Raw genomic sequence first — 20,091 nt, 5'->3', positions numbered from 1 at the left:
CAGGGGTGAAATTTGCCCTTGATCCCTTCTAACATTTCCTCCCCGTGCTGAGCCGAAACCTCCAGGTAGCTCTTTTCGCTGCTTTCGTTTTTAAGCTTATTTCACATCATCTGCCCTGGAACGGAACGAGCTTCACAATTAAAATCGCGAAATCAAATGCTGCATCTATTGTGCTGTCTCCGGGAGAAAAGCTTTAATTACAAGAGTCTTTAGATAACACAACCATTCCACCCTCTTAATCTCAGATATGAAACCAGTCCCTTTTGAGTGCAACGCAAACCCTTTGCTCTCTTTCTCCTCCTCTTCTTCTCTCTCTCCCCCCCCCTTTCTTTTAAATGAATGGCTTTTTATCTGAGTACTTCAATTTGTATGGCTTGGCTTCAAGGCAGTTCCCCCTGATATGTTAATTGCAGAGTGCTTTAAGTACTAAGAGATTAACATAAAACCCTTTGCAAACAAGCTAATAGTTTATGATAATTTTTGCACGGTCTTTGTATGTCTATCACCGCGTTGCCTCTAGCTGTAATTTTATAAAGAAGCTGTAAAATATCATTTAAACAAGTTCATTTACACATAATTATTACAGCAGAATCGCATTATTCAATTTGGATACCCCAGCCTATTAACAATCCATGAACTAAAATGTAATTAAACTATTTTCCTTTTATGAACCTATTCATTACATTGTGTGGGGGATAGATCATACAGATTCGGCAAGACTTTCCGCACTTTGTTGTCGAAATTGACAAGTCTGCAACTTATTTTGTGCTTTTAATTATATTAAAAGCAATTCCAGACAGCTCAGATAAAGAATATATTTAGAAAAAGGAAGGCTTAGAGATGCCAACAATGGTGCTATGCAGAAATGTATATTTATTTCTCTCCCACATGGTCCCTGCACATTTAACTATGGAAAATATATGATCAGAAGTATTCTTATCCTTGAAAATATGATTGGCTTTCTAAGCAAATTTCTCCCCGCACCCTCTTTAAATATAATTTAAAGTTAAATCATCTTACAATGACGTTCTTTATTATCATACATTTTCTGTATTAACAATAAATGGAATTTCTGAAGGCATATAATTATATATCATAGGTATATTATACATTTAAATATGCTCCATAAAAGTAGACAGAAAATGAATGTATCTTTCCTTTGAATGTTAAATTGTAAAATGTATGGTTTGGTTGAATAAATAGTTTCTTTTTGCTGTATTGTAGGAAAAAGAAACGTATCGGAATCCAGTCTTTTGCTTTCCTCTCAAAGTTTTGGAGAAGTGGGAGAAGGCCTTAAGTTAAAATGAAGCAAATGGTTTAGTTCATTTACAATAGCATTTATACTTTCAGTTAGCCATAGCAATAGCATTTAGACTTATATGCTGCTTTGTAGCACTTTACAGTCCTTTCTAAGTGGTTTATAGAGTAGGCATCTTGGCCCCTGTTCTGTCGGGCTCTCTGGTAGAATCACCCCAAGCATTCACAGGTACAAATTTCAGACACACACACGTTTGAAACTTCAAAACAATGTTCTTTATAATGAAAATTCACCTAACCTAAGCCCTCTTTTGGTATAGCAAAGAGCACTCGTCTCCAAACAAACTGGTAATTTGTACAGGTCCCTTATCAGTTCTGTGATACTTAGTTTGCAGCTGTGAGGCAATTCACAGTCCTTCTTCTTTCACAAAGTGAAACACACTTTGCCCTGGTTTAGTTTCAAAGCGGGGGAAAATCAGCACACAAAAGGTCAAAGTCAGTAAATCAGTCCCGAAACACAACGATCAGATAATCCTCCACAATGGCCAAACCCACAGGCTGCTATTTATAGCAGCCTCACTAATGACCACAGCCCCACCCAACCACAGGTGGCCTCATTTTCTTTGATAATAATCTCTCAGTTGTTGCTGCCTATGCATCGCTCTCCGTATGCGTGTCTGTATCATTAACTCTTGTTCTGAATCCAAGGAGGAGCTAGATAATTGATCTCCTTCTGAGCTGTCTGCCACACTCTCCTCCTCCCTGTCACTCATGTCTTCTTGGTCAGAGGAGCCTTCATCAGCAGATTCCACGGGGGGGGGGGGGTAAAAACAGGTCTGCAGCATGTGGATGTCTCCCCCACATCCACAGTCCTTGGGGCAGGAGCTGGGCCAGAGCTAACCACAACAACCCCCAACAGTTCTGGGTTAGAAAGATGGAAGGCTGAGTCAACCTTGAGCCAGTTGGGATCGAACTCCTGGCAGTGAGCAGAATTGGCCTGCAATAATCCATTCTAACCACTGCGCCCTCCCCCAAGCATTGAATTATAGCCGTGGGCACTCGCTCATGCACGATAGGGTGCACACATGCTCTTTCATCACCCAGGGGGGGAAAAGGTTCGCCATCACTGACTTAGATTTTTCATGAGTGGATCTAGTGTGTGCTTTGGACATGCTATACGGCAGTGTTTCCCAACCTTGGCAACTTGAAGATATTTGGACTTCAACTCCCAGAATTCTCCAGACAGTGAATGCTGGCTGGGGAATCCTGGGAGTTCAAGTCCAGATATCTCCAAGTTGCCAAGGTTGGGAAACACTGCTATAAGGTACTGAAAATAAGCATGAGTCTGAAAGCTTGGAAGACAAAACCTCTGGTCCAGGGGTAAAATTTAAAAAAAATTCCCTACCAGTTCTGTAGGCGTGGATTGATGGGCGTGGCAGGGGAAGGATACTGCAAAATCTCCTTTCCCACCCCACTCCTGGGGGAAGGATATTGCAAAATCTACATTCCCTCCCCACAACCAGGGCCAAACAGAGGTGATATTTGCCAGTTCCCCAAATTACTCAAAATTCCCGCTACCGGTTCTCCAGAACCTACTGAATTTTATCCCTGCTTTGGTCCCATTGACCGAAGCAGATTGGATCCAGCTACATTATCCTTGGACGTCTAATTCACATCCCAAAGAAATTTCAGCTGTTCTTAATTCAAGATTATCCCATAACAGAAGATCTTGTTGGGTAAGAAAATGAAAACTTCTCCGGGTCCCGTCGACCAAACAATGTCGTTTGGCGGGCCCCAGGGGAAGAGCCTTCTCTGTGGCGGCCCTGGCCCTCTGGAATCAACTCCCCCCAGAGATTAGAACGGCTCCCACCCTCCTTGTCTTTCGCAAACTACTGAAGACCCACCTTTGTCGCCAGGCATGGGGGAGTTAATATATTCCTTCCCCTAGGCCATTACAAGTTATGCATGGTATGTTTGTGTGTATGTTTGGTTTTTACAATTAGGGTTTTTAGTTGTTTTATTAAATTGGATTGTTACATGTTGTTTTTACCATTGTTGTTAGCCGCCCCGAATCTCCGGAGAGGGACGGCATACAAATCCAATAAATAAATAAAATAAATAAATATACAGTGATACCTCGTCTTACAAACGTCTCATCATACAAACTTTTCGAGATACAAACCTGGGTTTTAAGATTTTTTTGCCTCTTCTTACAAACTATTTTCACCTTACAAACCCACCACCACCGCTGGGATGCCCCGCCTCTGGACTTCCGTTGCCACCGAAGCACCCGTTTTTGCGCTGCTGGGATTCCCCCGAGGCTCCCCTCCATGGGAAACCCCACCTCCGGACTTCTGTGTTTTTGTGATGCTGCAGGGGAATCCCAGCAGTGCAAAAATGGGCACTTCGCTGGCAATGAAAGTCCGGAGGTGGGGTTTCCCAGCGGGGGGAGCCTCAGTGAAATCGCAGCATCGCAAAAACACAGAAGTCCGGAGGTGGGGTTTCCCATGGAGGGGAGCCTCAGGGGAATCCCAGCAGCGCAAAAACGGGTGCTTCGCCTGGCAAAAGGGGTGAATTTTGGGCTTGCACGCATTAATCGCTTTTCCATTGATTCCTATGGGAAACGTTTCGTCTTACAAACTTTTCACCTTAAGAACCTCGTCCCGGAACCAATTAAGTTTGTAAGACAAGGTATCACTGTACATTATCATTATTGCGTTGTAATCAATCTTCTTTCTCTTTTTCCTCCCTTACCCTACTCTTTTTCCTCTTCCTTTTTTCCTCTGCTACTTTCCCACTGTTTTCATTTTTTTCCCTTGCATGTTATATTTTGATAATTAAATCTTTAAAAAATTGAGCCAGAAAGAATGCAGCTAGCAGAACCTGAAGAACCACTCTGCTAAAGGACTAGAGTGGAATGTGAACTCATATCTACCTATTTCCAATTATTTGTTTACTCTTTCGACCTCATGCAGATGTGAAATATTTCTAAAGCCCTGTAATAAATCACACCCACGTTGTATTTACCAGCTTTCAGAGAAGATTAATTTTAAACAATTAGCTTTGGTTTCTATCTCTGGAATTCCAAAAATGTCCGTGGTCTTTTTTAATTTATTTAACAGACATGTAACAGTGAAGGTGATAGCAACTCCATAATTGAAGAGAAAGAGGAGAGAGGAGCGAAATTTAAAAAGCAACTATAACGCAAAAACAAAATTGGAGAAGTAAGTGCTTTGAAATATGCATGGCAGACAAAGCAACTCGGGAAAAGTTATTTTCCCTGGTCTCCGTTGACAAACATTAATTCAAATGTTGGCAAGTAGCAAACTGCCAAGAATGAAGTGCAGATTTATTTCCAAGTCATTATTATGATTTTGGCTATTCTCCACATGCACCAAGATCCATAATTTATTTATTTATTCCTTATTTAATGTACATTAAACAAATATTAAACATACGAGTATGCCACCTCCATAAAAATGTCAATCACATTCTTAGATCAAAGGAGACTAACTCAAACTTGCCGCTGATTTGTAAAAGCCAGGAAAGGCAGCCTAGATATTCAAGATAAAGCATAATTAATATCAATTATGTGTCTTTCCCTCAACTTCCTATGAAGGTAATTGACTGGAAGACAAATTTTATTTGATCCTTTGAGTACGTGTAATAAATGCAGATTTACTTCTAATAAATGCAGGGCCAAACTGTTTGTTTGTCTGTCTGTCTGTCTGTCTGTCTGTCTGTCTGTCTGTCTGTCTGTCTGTCTGTCTGTCTGTCTGTCTGTCTGTCTGTCTGTCTATCTATCTATCTATCTATCTATCTATCTATCTATCTATCTATCTATCTATTTATTTTGTCCAATACACAATGAGGGTTTTAGTGGGTATATATCTATATACACATAGTAAAATACATGATGAAGGTTATAGAGGAGATACTCATAGTAAAATATATCTAAGAAATAATAGAAAAGAAGGTATAGTAATAGAACATATCAATGAGAGAATAGAAGATGAGATATAGGAATAGAAGGAAGGTATAGGAGATATAGGAGAGCAATAGGACAGGGGACGGAAGGCACTCTAGTGCACTTGTACTCGCCCCTTACTGACCTTTTAGGAATCTGGGTAGGTCAACCGTAGATAATCTCAGGGTAAAGTGTTGGGGGTTTGGGGATGACACTATGGAGTCCGGTAATGAGTTCCACGCTTCGACAACTCGGTTACTGAAGTCATATTTTTTACAGTCAAGTTTGGAGCGCTTAATATTAAGTTTAAATCTGTTGTGTGCTCTTGTGTTGTTGTGGTTGAAGCAGAAGTAGTCGCCGACAGGCAGGACATTGCAGCATATGATCTTGTGGGCAATACTTAGATCTTGTTTAAGGCGTCTTAGTTCTAAACTTTCTAGGCCCAGGATTGAAAGTCTAGTCTCTATTTCGAGTGGAGGAGTGAAGGGCTCTTCTGGTGAAGTATCTTTGGACCTTTTCAAGGGTGTTAATGTCTGAGATGCGATATGGGTTCCAAACAGATGAGCTGTATTCAAGGATGGGTCTGGCAAAAGTTTTGTAAGCTCTGGTAAGTAGTGTGAGATTGCCAGAGCAGAAGCTACGTAGGATTAGGTTTACAACTCTTGAAGCCTTCTTGAAGTTTAGTTTAGCTGTTAAGGCGTCAGGGTACAAACTGAAGGACCCTGAGTTCTAATTTGGCCTTAGACACAAAGTCCACTAGGAGACTTTGAGCCAGTCACTCCCTCTTGGCTCCAGGGAGGAGGCAATGGCAAACCACTTTTGAAATACCTTGCCAAGGAAACTCCAGGGATTGTTCCAGACAATTGCAAAGTGGTTCAAAACTGAACTGGAGGTGCAAAAAAGGGGGGAAAGCACTAAACAGAAAGCTAAGAAATCTTTAGTTCAATGAAAGTCAATTTTAAAAAATACTGAAAGAAGAACTTCTATTGTTATTTTTTAACTATCGTGCGAAGTCTAATTCACATCCCAAAGAAATTGCAGCTGTTCTTAATTCAAGATTATCCCATAACAGAAGATCTTGTTGGGTAAGGAAATGAAAACTCTTCTATATTTTTACATTCAGTATCCAACTTTGGAGCAGAATTCCGAACAAGCAAGGATCAGAAGAATCAACTGGTGATTATGAAAAGGACCTCAGTTTGGAGAGTCCTCATTGCAATCGAACCCCCAAAGCTAAAACAAATGCTCGGTGAGCAGCCAGAAAAACGTGAAAGACACTACTAAAGAAAAATATTTAAAATATTTCAGTCAATGGAAACGTTTGTCTAGAAATTGGGATTTATTTAAGACTTTTTGCCCTGTGAGGTATAAGTGTAAATAATGACCTTAAACAGTGATAGTGAACCTTTTTTTCCTTGTGTGCCGAAAAAGCATGCGCACAAGCTATCACACATGTGTGAGTGCCCACACCCATAATTCAATACCTGGGGAGGGATATAGATTATACACCAGAATTCTTTTTACTTGGTATTATGAGAGGGGGAGAAATAGACCTGGATGAACCTGAGGAACCACCAGAGGTAGCAGATATGTCACTGGGGGATTGGTCGCAGTCAGAGGATGAAGGAGACATTAGAGTGGATGAGCCACTCCTAGATGCTAGATTCAGGAGGTTATTTATTTTTATTTATTTATTTTATATATTTATTTTGTCCAATACACAATAATGCACCATGAAGCTTATAGAAGATATAGTAGAGAAGATATAGGAGATATAGGAGAGACTATAGGACAGGGGATGTAAGGCACTCTAGTGCGCTTATGTATGCCCCTTACTGACCTCTTAGGAATCTGGAGAGGTCAACTGTGGATAGTCTAATGGGGTAGTCTAAGGGGATAGTGTTGGGGGTTAGGGGATGACACTACAGAGTCCGGTAATGAGTTCCGCACTTCAACAACTCGATTACTAAAGTCGTATTTTTTACAGTCAAGTTTGGAGCGGTTAATATTAAGCTTGAATCTGTTGTGTGCTCTTGTGTTATTGTGGTTGAAGCTGAAGTAGTCTTTGATAGGCAGGACATTGCAGCGTACGATCTTGTGGGCAATACTTAGATCATGTTTAAGGCATCTTAAGGCCTTAAGGCCCCGGCCCTCTGGAACCAACTCCCCCCAAAGATTAGAATTGCCCCCACCCTCCTTGCCTTTCGTAAGCTGCTTAAAACCCACCTCTGCCGTCAGGCATGGGGGAATTGAGACCCTCTTCCCCCTAGGCCTTTACAATTCTATGCATGGTATGTATGTATGTATGTTTGGTTTTTTATATTAATGGTTTTTTAATTGTTTCTAACATCAGACTACTATTGTACACTGCTTTATTGTTGCTGTTAGCCGCCCTGAGTCTCCGGAGAGGGGCGGCATACAAATCCAATAAATAAATAAATAAATAAATAAATCTTAGTTCTAAGCTTTCTAGACCCAGGATTGTAAGTCTAGTTTCGTAGGGAATTCTGTTTTGGATAGATTCGGGTAGGTTACAAAGAAGACAGCAACACTTTGTATGGTAAAAGGATTATTTCTGGATAATACCAAATGGAAACTCTGTTTGCGGTAGGGCCTGCGTTTCTGAAGCAATCGTCTCTCCGTCGTGTGGTTTTTGTTCATGGGCTTTCTAATACATGCAGCGGGGCCCCCAGGCTGTCCAGCACGATGAGACCCCCTCCATCATTGCAAAGCTACCACAGCCACAGATTAAAACCACGGAGCGTCTCTGCCAGAAACTGAGCGGTTTAGAAGAGACCGTTAAGGAGAATATTACCCCATTTTCTCTTCCGCGAGGAGATGGCTCCCTTCTGCCGAAATGACGGTCCCGCTAGTTTAAATTTGTGTTTTACCTCAGTGTTCCAAATCCAATTGCTTCTGATATATCAGGGAGAACAGTTATGAAGGAACCACAGGGTAGAAAGAAAAGCATATATATATATACTGTATATATATTTCACTTTAGTATCTCCCAGGCTTTTTTCCAAGCTCCCATTATTTGGGCTGTCAGCCCATTATTGCCTGAGGTGACTTTTTTTTCCTTCTTCTTCTTCTTTTTCTTTAAAAAAATGCTTTTCCTCTAATGGCCATGTTCTTGCAATGGGAAATGTAATTTTCCACTCCATTACAAGCAGTGTGTAAAAAAGCTCCTTTTCCTCACCGCGCGCAGATCGGTTTCCACTCAAATCCTAAATATTACGATAGCAAAACTCGACTTCGAACACAGGTGGCTTGTCACGAGGTTGGGCTAACAGCCTGGATCTGCCGGGAACAAAGATGCTACGTTCAATACTTGGGCGTTCATCACAATTTAACAAAAAGAGAGAATGGGGTGGGGGGAGTGAGAGAGAAGAGAGGGAGGTGGAGTGGAGCTGATCACAGTGTCACAAAAGAGGCGTCAGAGAGAGATGGTTAATAAATAAATTAAAAAGTTAATGGAAGGGGCATTTTCCCCTGCTATTTTTCTGCTGGATTTCATTGGCCCCACAACATTCTAATAATAATAATAATTTATTGGATTTGTATGCTGCCCCTCTCCGCAGACTCGGGGCGGCTAACAACAATAATAAACACAACATGTACAATCCAATAATAAAAAACAACTAAAAACCCCTATTATAAAACCAAACATAAACACAAACATACCATGCATAACTTGTAATGGCCCTAGGGGGAAGGAATATCTCAACTCCCCCATGCCTGGCGGTATAAATGAGTCTTGAGTAGTTTACGAAAGACAGGGAGGGTGGGGGCAGTTCTAATCTCCAGGGGGAATTGGTTCCCGAGGGCCGGGGCTGCCACAAATTGCAATTTAGGGGTTTAAAGTGTTAAGGGAAGGCTTGTGATACTGTCCATAGCCAAAAATGGTGTATTTACTTCCACATCTCTACTTCGTGGAACTTCGACTTTCGCGGGCGGTCTCGGAACGCATCTCCCGCGGAAATCGAGGGAACACTGTATAATGACCCCAAGATTGGCAGCATGGGTAAGTCTTTAGAATCTTACAAAAGGTGAGGAGTGTGGGGGCAACACGAATCTCTGGGGGAAGCTGATTCCAGAGGGCCGGGGCCCCCACAGAGAAGGCTCTTCCCCTAGGCCCCGCCAAGCAACATTGTCTAGTTGACGGGACCTGGAGAAGGCCGACTCTGGGGGACTTAACCAGTCGCTGGGATTCAAATATGGAGGAAGCATTCGTTGAAAGCCTGACACTGCCAATCCAGCCAGATGATTGGAGAGAGACCACTCATCTCATTAAAGTGACAGATAAAGTGTCTCAAGCAATGAAAAACACTACAGTCCCCTGTATCATCCTTGATGTCTCTGATGGACATGTACACATCCAAGTTGGTGGCCTTGACAAGCGATGTGGATTTCAGAGGTCGCACCTAGCAACAGTCCAGATTTGACTCCTTATGTTGCCAAAATGCTTCCTGTCCTGACAAAATAGTACTGTGGGGTTTTTTTTAAAGGAGGGGGGTGACTTTGGCAGAGAGGGACCGAAATTCTAAGCAAGTGGAGGTTTTTGACAAATTTTGCAACATGATTTGAACTGCATGATGATGATTGCCCTGTCAATCATACGCTTCAGTTTCCGGAATTTATCCAGCTCTGCTTTCCAAATTTCAGTGTGTCAAAAGTGCTAATATAAGCAACTTGGCTTGTACAGCTAAAGTAGTGAAGGAGAGAGAGAGAGAGAAAGAGACAGGGAGACAGAGGGAGAAAGATACTAGCAGCTGGATACCCATGCCACTCGCAACCCTCCCAAGCTCCATTTTCACTGGCAGAGGCACTGTGGGCCAGTCCTTCACTATTTCCAAGCAGCCCCCCAGGCCAGATCTAATGTCATTTGGCGGGACCCAGGGGAAGAGCCTTCTCTGTGGTGGCCCCGGCGCTCTGGAACCAACTCCCCCCAGAGATTAGAATAGCCCCCCCCCCTTGCCTTTTGTAAGCTTTTTAAAACCCACCTCTGCCGTCAGGCATGGGGGAACTGAGATATTCTTTCCCCCTAGGCTTCTACAATTTGTGCATGGTATGTTTGTATGTATGTTTGGTTTTATAATAAGGGTTTTTAGTTGTTTTACTATTGGATTGTTACATGCTGTTTTTTTATCACTGTTGTTAGCCGCCCCGAGGCCACGGAGGGGGGCGGCATACAAATCCAATAAATAAAATAAATAAATAAATAAATAAATAAATAAAATAAAATAAATAAGTACCCTGCAGGCCGGATCCAGCCTTCGGGCCTTGAGTTTGACACTCCAGCTTTAATATAAAAATATAGGCTTCCCAGTGAAGGGCTGCAAAAACTTTTACTACCACACTGTGTGCGAGGGTTATTTTGTGGGTGTGGTTTGCCGGCCATGTGACCTGGTGGGAGTGGCTTGATGATCAGGTGACTGGGGTGGCTTAAGGGCCATGTGACTGGCTAACGTGACGTCACTCATGTCAAGGGTTTGGGTTAAGGTTACGGTGCCTGGCCTCTCTTTGCCTCAAAGAGATACAATTTCCCTATCTATTTGCTATTACTGAACATCCAAAATATACTATTTAATCCTATGTATATATGCCATAGGTGTACATACATATTACACACAGGCACTCAAAAATATACAGTGTTCCCTCGATTTTCGCAGGTTCAAACTTCGCCAATAGCCTATACCACAGTTTTTCAAAAAATATTAATTAAAAAATATTTCGCGGGTTTTTTTCTATACCACGGTTTTTCCCGCCCAATGACGTCAAACGTCATCGCCAAACTTTCATCTGCCATTGCTGATTGGCCAAAATCTCGGGCAATCAGCATTGTTATCGCAAAAAAAAAATATTGTTAATAAATAATTATGTTTATAAAAATCAGGATCACTAAGTGTCTTATTCGATGGCGAGTACCAGTAATAATGGTGAGTAAATGGTTGTTAAGGGAACGGGAAATGGTAATTTAGGGGTTTAAAGGGTTAAAGGATGGCTTGTGATACTGTCCATAGCCCCAAATGGTGTATTTACTTCCGCATCTCTACTTTGCGGAAATTAGAATTTCGTGGGCGGTCTTGGAATGTATCCCCCGCGAAAATCAAGGGAACACTGTACATTATCTGCTATATAAACTGTATGTACACACACGCACAGCTCTTCTAAAGTTATACACATTCAACCTCATTTACTGTGACAGGGAAAACATACCCAGAGCCCAGAAGGGGGGAAAAGAAAAAAATTAAAAAAATTTCTACCAGTTCTGCGTATCTGACCAAACCTTTTCTACCGGTTCTGCGCTCCTGACCGTACCCATAGGAACCCATCACTGTGGCTTTCTTCTAGAAGTTCCAGCACCCATCAAGAAAAGAATGGATAACCACTTACCCAGAATGGTACGTGATTTCCTGCTTCAGCAATTTATTTATTTATTTTATTTATTTATTTTGTCCAATACACAAAGAGGGTTTTAGTGGGTATATATCTATATACACATAGTAAAATACATGATGAAGGTTATAGAGGAGATACTCATAGTAAAATATATCTAAGAAAGAATAGAAAAGAAGATATAGGAATAGAACATATCAATGAAAGAATAGAAGAAGAGATATAGGAATAGAAGAAAGGTATAGGAGATATAGGAGAGCAATAGGACAGGGGACGGAAGGCACTCTAGTGCACTTGTACTCGCCCCTTACTGACCTCTTAGGAATCTGGAGAGGTCAACCGTGGATAATCCAAGGGTAACGTTTTTGGGGTTTGGGGATGACACTATGGAGTCCAGTAATGAGTTCCACGCTTCGACAACTCGGTTACTGAAGTCATATTTTTTACAGTCAAGTTTGGAGTGGTTAATATTAAGTTTAAATCTGTTGTGTGCTCTTGTGTTGTTGTGGTTGAAGCTGAAGCAGTCGCTGACAGGCAGGACATTGGGTTGTACTGGAAGACCTCCAAAGCAGTGTTGGGTGGCTACCAGAACGCACTTGTTCAATGAACCGGTAGTGGCGGTCGCAGGAGGCTCCACCCACTCACCCAGACAAAATTAAAAATACTCTGTGCATGCACTGAAGTGTTATGCGCCCTTCCATTCCCAAATCAGTAGCAAAGATAAGTAGAGCCCACTACTGCTTCAAAGTCCCTTCCAAAGAGTGATGGGGCTCCTATGGGAACAGTCAGGTACACAGAACCGGTAGACAAAAATTGATATTTTTTTCCTTTTTTCTCCTTCTGGGCTCTGGGTGTGTTTTTCCTATCACAGTAAATGAGGGTGAATGTGTATAATTTTAGAAGAGCTGTGCGAGTGTGTGTGTGTGTGTACATACACATACAATTGATATATTTATTTATTTATTTATTTATTCATTTTGTCCAATACACAAATACATAGGAAGAAAAATAGACATTTAGTAATATATATAAGGGTAAAAGTGAACTTAGAGGAGAGGATATATGAAAGGAAGAGAATATATAAGATAGGTGAAAGAAAGGAAAGACAATTGGACAGGGGACGAAAGGCACACCAGTGCACTTATGTACGCCCCTTACTGGCCTCTTAGGAACCTGGAGAGGTCAATCGTGGAGAGTCTAAGGGAGAAGTGTTGGGGGTTAGGGGTTGACACTATTGAGTCCGGTAATGAGTTCCATGCTTCGATAACTCGATTATTGAAATCATATTTTTTACAGTCAAGTTTGGAACGGTTCGTATTAAGTTTGAATCTATTGCGTGCTCTTGTGTTGTTGCGGTTGAAGCTGAAGTAGTCATTGACCAGTAGGACGTTGCAGCATATGATCTTGTGGGCAAAACTCAAGTCATGTTTTAGGCGCCGTAGTTCCAGGCTTTCTAGGCCCAGGATTGTTAGTCTATTTTCATAGGGTATTCTGTTTCGAATGGAGGAGTGAAGGGCTCTTCTGGTGAAATATCTTTGGACATTTTCAAGGGTGTTGATGTCTGAGATGTGGTATGGGTTCCAGACAGATGAGCAGTAGTCTAGGATGGGTCTGGCAAAAGTTTTGTAGAAATATAATAGATAAGGTATATTTTTGTGTGCCTGTGTATAATATGTATGTACACATACATACACTTACAATTAAAGAGTATATTTTAGATGTTCAGTACTAGCAAATAGCAAATTGTATCTCTTTGAGGCAAGGAAAGGCCAGGCACCTTAACCCTTGACGTGATTGACGAGTTGGCCACCTTTAAGGCAGTCACATGATCATCAAGCCACCCCCTGGTCACATGATTGTGAAGCCACTCCCACCTGGTCATGTGGCTGGCAAGCCACACCCACAAAATAAGCCAAGCCCTTCACTGCTTCCAACCCTATTATTCTATGTTCTGTCTTCATGAAGGAATTCTCCATATTATCACGCTTCGCACTCTGATCCTGTTCCTTGCACTTTCTTGTTAGCAGTAGAGCTAATTTGAGAGATTTCAAATGCCTTGGAATCGTTGCTCGAACCAAGTGCATGTCACCACGTGTGTTATTTTACCTTTTATGTAGTTTTAGTCAGCCGGAGCATAATAACTCTTTTCTAAGAGGTTCATTTCAAGGGGAAATTATCTTTCACTTTTTTCAACGGTAACGGCGGAAAGAAGCAATGCTTTAAAGCGACTCCGAGGTTAGAAACTCTACTTAAGGAGCCAAAGTTAATTTGATTAGGGAAAAAAATTGCTTAATTAAGTTTCAGGACCATAACTTTGCCATTAAGGAGAATTCTTGGTGTCATACGTTTTGAAAGAAGGCAGATTACAGCTTAGGGGTAATTATGTCTCTTTTTCGAAATACTTTCCCTAATTCTATTAAAATGAACGTGATCAAGGACCTCAACACAACGACAAAGGAATTCCTTGCTTGGTTGCAGCTGAGCATGGCCTTCTCAAAATAGATCTTGATTAAATTGCTGTGCCCAACTTCCAGGTCAGTTTAAAAGATGGTATTTTACGCTTTGGAATAGATACAGCCAAAAACTAAAAACTGAAATGCTCTCTGCATGGGGCTACCTTTGGAGACTGTAATTGGTTCAAAATGGGGCTCTCCCTGGAGCTTTCATGGGCCTCCCTAGACATGCCCATAGGTCACCAATACTCCGTGTGCTGCATTGGTTACCCACTAGTCTCTGAACACAATTCAAAATGCAACCTACACAGAAAATAGCAAATACTATACTAATAACCAGCAATACCCAGGTCACACGACAACATACATCTCCCCTGCATATACTTATATATATATACAGTGGTACCTCTACCTAAGAATGACTCTACTTACAAACTTTTCTAGATAAGAACCGGGTGTTCAAGATTTTTTTGCTTCTTCTCAAAAAGATTAAGATTTATTAGATTTGTGTGCCGCCCCTCTCCAAAGATATTTTCCACTTACAAACCTGACCCTCCGAAACTGTAACCAGGAAAGGCAGGGAGAAGCCTCCGTGGGGCCTCCCTAGGAAGATTGTTAGCAGCTAATTAGGGCTACGTTCAGAGTAAAATTTGCACCCAAATTATCAGCCTCTTTTAGGGAGGAAAAAATTGTGTCTAATACTCCGAAAAATACGGTATATTTCCTTTTGGTGGACTTTATTTATTTATTTATTATTTAGATTTGTATGCCGCCCCTCTCCGCAGACTCTAGTTGTTACAGTTAGAATGGTCTATCAAAATGGTTTGCCAAGCCCCAGAAATAATTTCTGAAGGCTGTGAGTGGATTATTTCTTATAATTCTGGGTGGAGCATCATTCTCTTAACTGTAGCCCGGTATGCCAACTTCATTAGCGTTTAACTTCGAAGTTGAAATGTTGCCTTGATCCACCGTTTTCTAATTCTGATGTGTCTAACAAAAAGTGGCATCGTGGCAACCACAACTGAATGCAGTGATCCAAGTGTGGCCTTACCCAGGCCTTATAAATATTGTTGGGCGAACCAAACCCACACAATTCGGGTCCATACCGAATTTTGTGCTGTTCAGCATATTGGACCCAAACCCAATTTTTTTTAAAAAATTGTGCTTTTGTTCGGCATTTGTGCTGAATACTGTGAAAGCCACTGCCTGGCTGTCATCTGCTGAGAAGAGGAGGAGGAGCCGGGCACCGGTGGCAGTGGAGGAAGGCGAACACCGGGGAGCTGTCGGCTGGTCAGGAGGATGGGAGGGAGGCACAAAAGGAGCTGGGGAATCCCTCCCAGGAAGAGATTCCGGGGGGTGGAGGTTGCTAAGGAAGCCAAGGCGATCACTTCCTGGATTCCATGGAAGCAACCTGCCGGTATATGTGACGTCAAAGCTCCACCCCCGGAATCTCTTCATGGGAGGGATTCCCCAGCTCCTTCAAAGGGGGAGGTCTTTTCACATAAAAATAAACATTGTTATTTTTTACAAAAAAGGACACCGCAGTGGCGCTGCAAGCAAAGGGCGGTCCTTTCACGTAAAAATAAAAATAAATAAAAATAAAAAATCCGTAAAAATAAAAAACGATGGGATTCCGGGGGCGGAGGTTTGACGTCATGTAGCGTTCGGAGTTCGAGTTCAGGTTTGGTTCGGGTTCGACTTGCCAAATCCGAACACCGAGGGTTCTCCCATCACTACTTATAAAGTGGTATTTAAAATTTTACGTCATCTTGATTCTATGCTTTTGTTATTGCAGCCTAGAACTGTGTTGGCTTTTTTGGCAGCTGCTGCACACGGCTGGCTCCTATTTAAATGGTTGTCCACTAGGACTCCAAGATCCCTCTCACAGTTACTACTGTAGAGCAATGTACCACATATACTGTACCTGTGTGTTTTGTTTTTCTTGCCTAAATGTAGACCCTTACTTATTAAATGTAGAACCTTACTTGCAAATATTCTGTATCTATTTGCTGCCATCTAGCAAAGCTTTCAGATTCTGCTGGGGAGGATGAGCAGAGTATTTGCAACATCCATAGCCTCAGGAGTATGGTATTTATTTATCAATTCTTAATTGACTCGATGTTTACTCACGATTGCAAACAGATGATTAATTAACCCCAGACTTTTATGACTAGGACAGCGAAGAAGAGATCATTAGAAAGAAAGATTGTAATAGACTTCTCTGCACTCATAAGCCTCCTAATAAAGATTGACTAATATAATTAAATATAGCTTTGTAAGAAATGCCATTACACTGACGCTGGGCTTTTTTTTAATTTAAACCCACTTGGCCTGCTATCTTGAACTTATTAGCTTGCCGAGTGGATGGGTGGGGTTGAGGGACCCCCTCCCTCCACTGTTTATTCTTGCCACTGGAGATTAAAGCCGCCAGTGTGGTTGGCCTTTGAATTCTAGAGGACTGTATATTAATTGTTTCCAAGAATTTCTGTGCCAACTTTTCCCCGTCACCAAAGGGAGAGGGCAGGAAAGATATGATTGCAGCTGTGTGTCTTAATGTAGGGAGGTCAGTGGTGTGTTACATTTAGGGGCCAGAACTAGGCTCATGCATAGTTGAAGGGACTGTACTCTAAGAGTGGTGGTGGTGAGGAATGGGGGCATCGGGTCCGTCTTTCCCCTGCTGTGCCCCCTTTTCTCTGCTTGGTGTAGACACCATGTTGGCTGGGAGGGAAGATTTTTTTTAAATTAATTTTTTATTAATTTTTAACAATTTTTATATCACACAACATAAAACAGTGCATAGTTTTTTAAATATTTTTAAACTGTAATGTAGATTTGTTGTAAATTGTTTCACTTTGTTGTGAGCCGCCCCAAGTCTGCGGAGAGGGGCGGCATACAAATATAAATAATAAATAAATAAAATAAATAGTGAATTGTACCCACCAACCCGACACACACACATTCCCCACCACCAAATCAGGGGTGTTCTTGTATAGTCCACTTAACCCAAGAGCAATATATCTATTTACATATTATAGAGTGATTCCAATTTATTTCTTGTAGCTTGGTCTCGGATTCTGCTCGTCATATATTGTCTTACCTTGTCCCACTGTCCCATCAGTTGTCCCAACTCAGTTTCATTATCCGAATTTATCCTTTTATCCATAATTTCAAATTGAATATGGTCCACCATGTACCTGTACCAATTTTGCATTGTCCATTTTGCCACATCCTTCCAACCCAAAACTATTACTGCCTGAGCGCTTTCTATGGCTGCTTTTTTTATTTCTCCCATCGCATTGCTTTTAATTAGTACTGCCATTTCCTTAGTGATTGTCCATTGTATATTTAGCATTCTATTGATGTCCTCTTTCATTTTTTGCCAAACTTCCTGCACTATCGCGCATTCCCAAAACATATGCATAAACACTCCTTTGTCTTGACACCCATGCCAACAATTACCCCTGACATTCTTCTGAAAGTGTGCGAATTGAACGGGAGTAAAATACCACTTATGTAATATTTTCCTTCTCATTTCCCTGATTCTTGTATTTTTAATTTTCCTTATATTTTCTACTATATTTTCCATCTCTTGTACCTCTACTTGTATCTCATTTTGCCACCATTTAGTCAATCCATCAATCATATCCCCTTCTGACTGCACTAGCAATTTATATATATTGGTTGCTTGCGCCTTTATCCCCTCACTTTGGCTGGGAGGGAAGATGACGAGAGGCGGCTGCAGGAATAGTAGCAGTGGCGGCAGGCGGTGAACGGTACCAGGAAGTTGTTCTGTTGAGCTCTCTGGTAGACTCCTCCCGAAAATTCACAGATACAAATTTCACACACACACACGTTTGAAAATTCAAAACAATGTTCTTTATACCGAAAATTCAAATAAACGAAGCCCTCTTTTGGTATAGCAAAGAGCCCTCGTCTCCAAACAAACTGGTAATTGGTACAAGTCCCTTGTCAGTTCTGAGATACTTAGCTTGCAGCTGGGAGGCAATTCACAGTCCTTCTTCTTTCACAAAGTGAAACACACTTTGCTCTGGTTTAGTTTCAAAGCAGGAAAAATCAGCACACAAAGGTCGAAGTCAGCAAGGCAGGCACAAAACAAAGATCAGATAATCCTCCACAATGGCCAAACCCACAGGCTGCTATTTATAGCAGCCTCACTAATTACCACAGCCCCACCCACCCACAGGTGGCCTCATTTTCTTTGATAATAATCTCTCAGTTGTTGTTGCCTATGCATCGCTCTCCGCATGCGTGGCTGTATCATTAACTCTTGTTCCGAATCCAAGGAGGAGCTAGATAATTGATCTCCTTCTGAGCTGTCTGCCCCACTCTCCTCCTCCCTGTCACTCATGTCTTCTTGGTCAGAGGAGCCTTCATCAGCAGATTCCACCAGGAGCAAAACAGGCCTGTGGCATGTGGATGTCTCCCCCACATCCACAGTCCTTGGGGCAGGAGCTGGGCCAGAGCTAACCACAACAGAAGTAAGAAGCACGCCGGAGAAAAGCTGTTGGTGAACCGATTTCTGGGGCACAAAAACACGTGCCGGGCCTTGATGGGCTACAGCGACCAGGTCCCGCGTCCATTGCCCCTGACCCCGGCAAACCCAAGCCTGCCCCCCATGCCACAGGGGTCCTTGACTCAGGAGGAGCTAATGGTTTCCATGGTGACCGGCCTGGCCTCCCTCACATCCAGGACTTCGATGGGCATCCTGGTGATCGGTGGAGTGGTCTGGAAGGCGGTGGGCTGGAGGCTGATCGCCCTTTCCCTGGGCCTCTACGGACTCCTGTACGTCTACGAGCGTCTCACCTGGACCACCAGGGCGAAAGAGAGGGCCTTCAAGCGCCAGTTTGTGGACTACGCCGGGGAAAAGCTTCAGCTCATTGTCAGCTACACCGGCTCCAACTGCAGCCACCAAGTGCAGCAGGAACTCGCAGGAACCTTCGCTCAACTCTGCCAGCAGGTGGACGTGACGAGAGAAGACATGGAGAAAGAAATTGCTGGCCTGAATCAAAAGATTGAGATTTTGGATACATTGCAGAGTAGAGCCAAGTTACTTAGGAATAAAGCTGGATGGCTGGACAGCTATTGGAGGTGGAGGCATTCAAGACCTAAAAGAGAGAATACGACAGCGAACCAACCTGTCTTTAGGCCCAAGCATTGATACCCATGGTGAAACTTTCTTGTCCCAGTATGTTGTGGTTAATTTATTACAAGAAACCAAGCAAGCTTTTGAAAGGTGTCATAGGCTTTCAGACCCTTCTGATTTGCCAAAGAACGCTTTCAGGATTTTCTCTTTGCTTGTGGATTTCTTGTGTATTGAGCATATTGATTACGCTGTGGAAACTGGGCTGGCTGGTATTCCATCTCCAGATGCCAAGAATGCAAATCTTTATTTCCTGGATATTGTACATCAGGCTAATACCATTTTTCATCTTTTTGATAAGCAGTTCAATGACCATCTGATGCCATTGGTGAGTTCTTCTCCAAAGCTTTCTGAATGTCTTCAGAAGAAAAAGGATATCACAGAACAAATGGAAGTTAAATTGGATATGGGCATAGATAGGACACAGGCATTAGAAAAGCCAGTTCATTTCTCCACAGTCCCTCCTCCGCCTCTATTCCTCCTCCTCCTTCGCCGGGGTCTTCCTCAGCAGCCGACGGTTAACGGAAGCCCCCCGGCAGCCGAGGTGGAGGAATGGCCCCTTCTCTCCTCTCCAGCCAGAATGAAGAAAGAGAGACCCCCAGGGGGCTTCTATTAACCGTCGGCTGCTGAGGGAGACCCCGGCGAAGGAGGAGGAGGAAGAGGAGGAATAAGAAGAGGCGGAGGAGGGACTGTGGAGAAACGGACCGCCGAGAGCGATGAAAGCCCAGACCTGAAGCGGAGGCAGCGGTGAGGGTTGCTGCTGCTTCATGATACGATCCTAGTCGATTTTTTTTCTCATTAAGTCGCGGAACCCCTGGCTGGCCTTTGTGGAACCCTTGGGTTCTGCGGAACCC

At 42.5% G+C, this 20,091-nt stretch overlaps 1 protein-coding gene and 1 pseudogene across 1 annotated transcript in view; both read left to right on the top strand.

Moving 5' to 3' along the window:
- Positions 1-19,255, top strand: part of LOC139168645 (mitofusin-2 pseudogene) — a 68,970-nt pseudogene extending 49,715 nt beyond the window's left edge.
- Positions 1-20,091, top strand: part of LRMDA (leucine rich melanocyte differentiation associated) — a 936,663-nt gene that overhangs the window by 703,534 nt on the left and 213,038 nt on the right. The gene's annotated exons all lie outside the window — the stretch shown is intronic.

This window comes from Erythrolamprus reginae, chromosome 5 (genome assembly GCF_031021105.1).
Source record: "Erythrolamprus reginae isolate rEryReg1 chromosome 5, rEryReg1.hap1, whole genome shotgun sequence".
In the NCBI taxonomy this organism is placed as follows: Eukaryota; Metazoa; Chordata; class Lepidosauria; order Squamata; family Dipsadidae; genus Erythrolamprus; species Erythrolamprus reginae.
The sequence above is the reverse complement of the archived record's forward strand: the minus strand, read 5'-3'. Positions and strand labels throughout refer to the sequence as shown.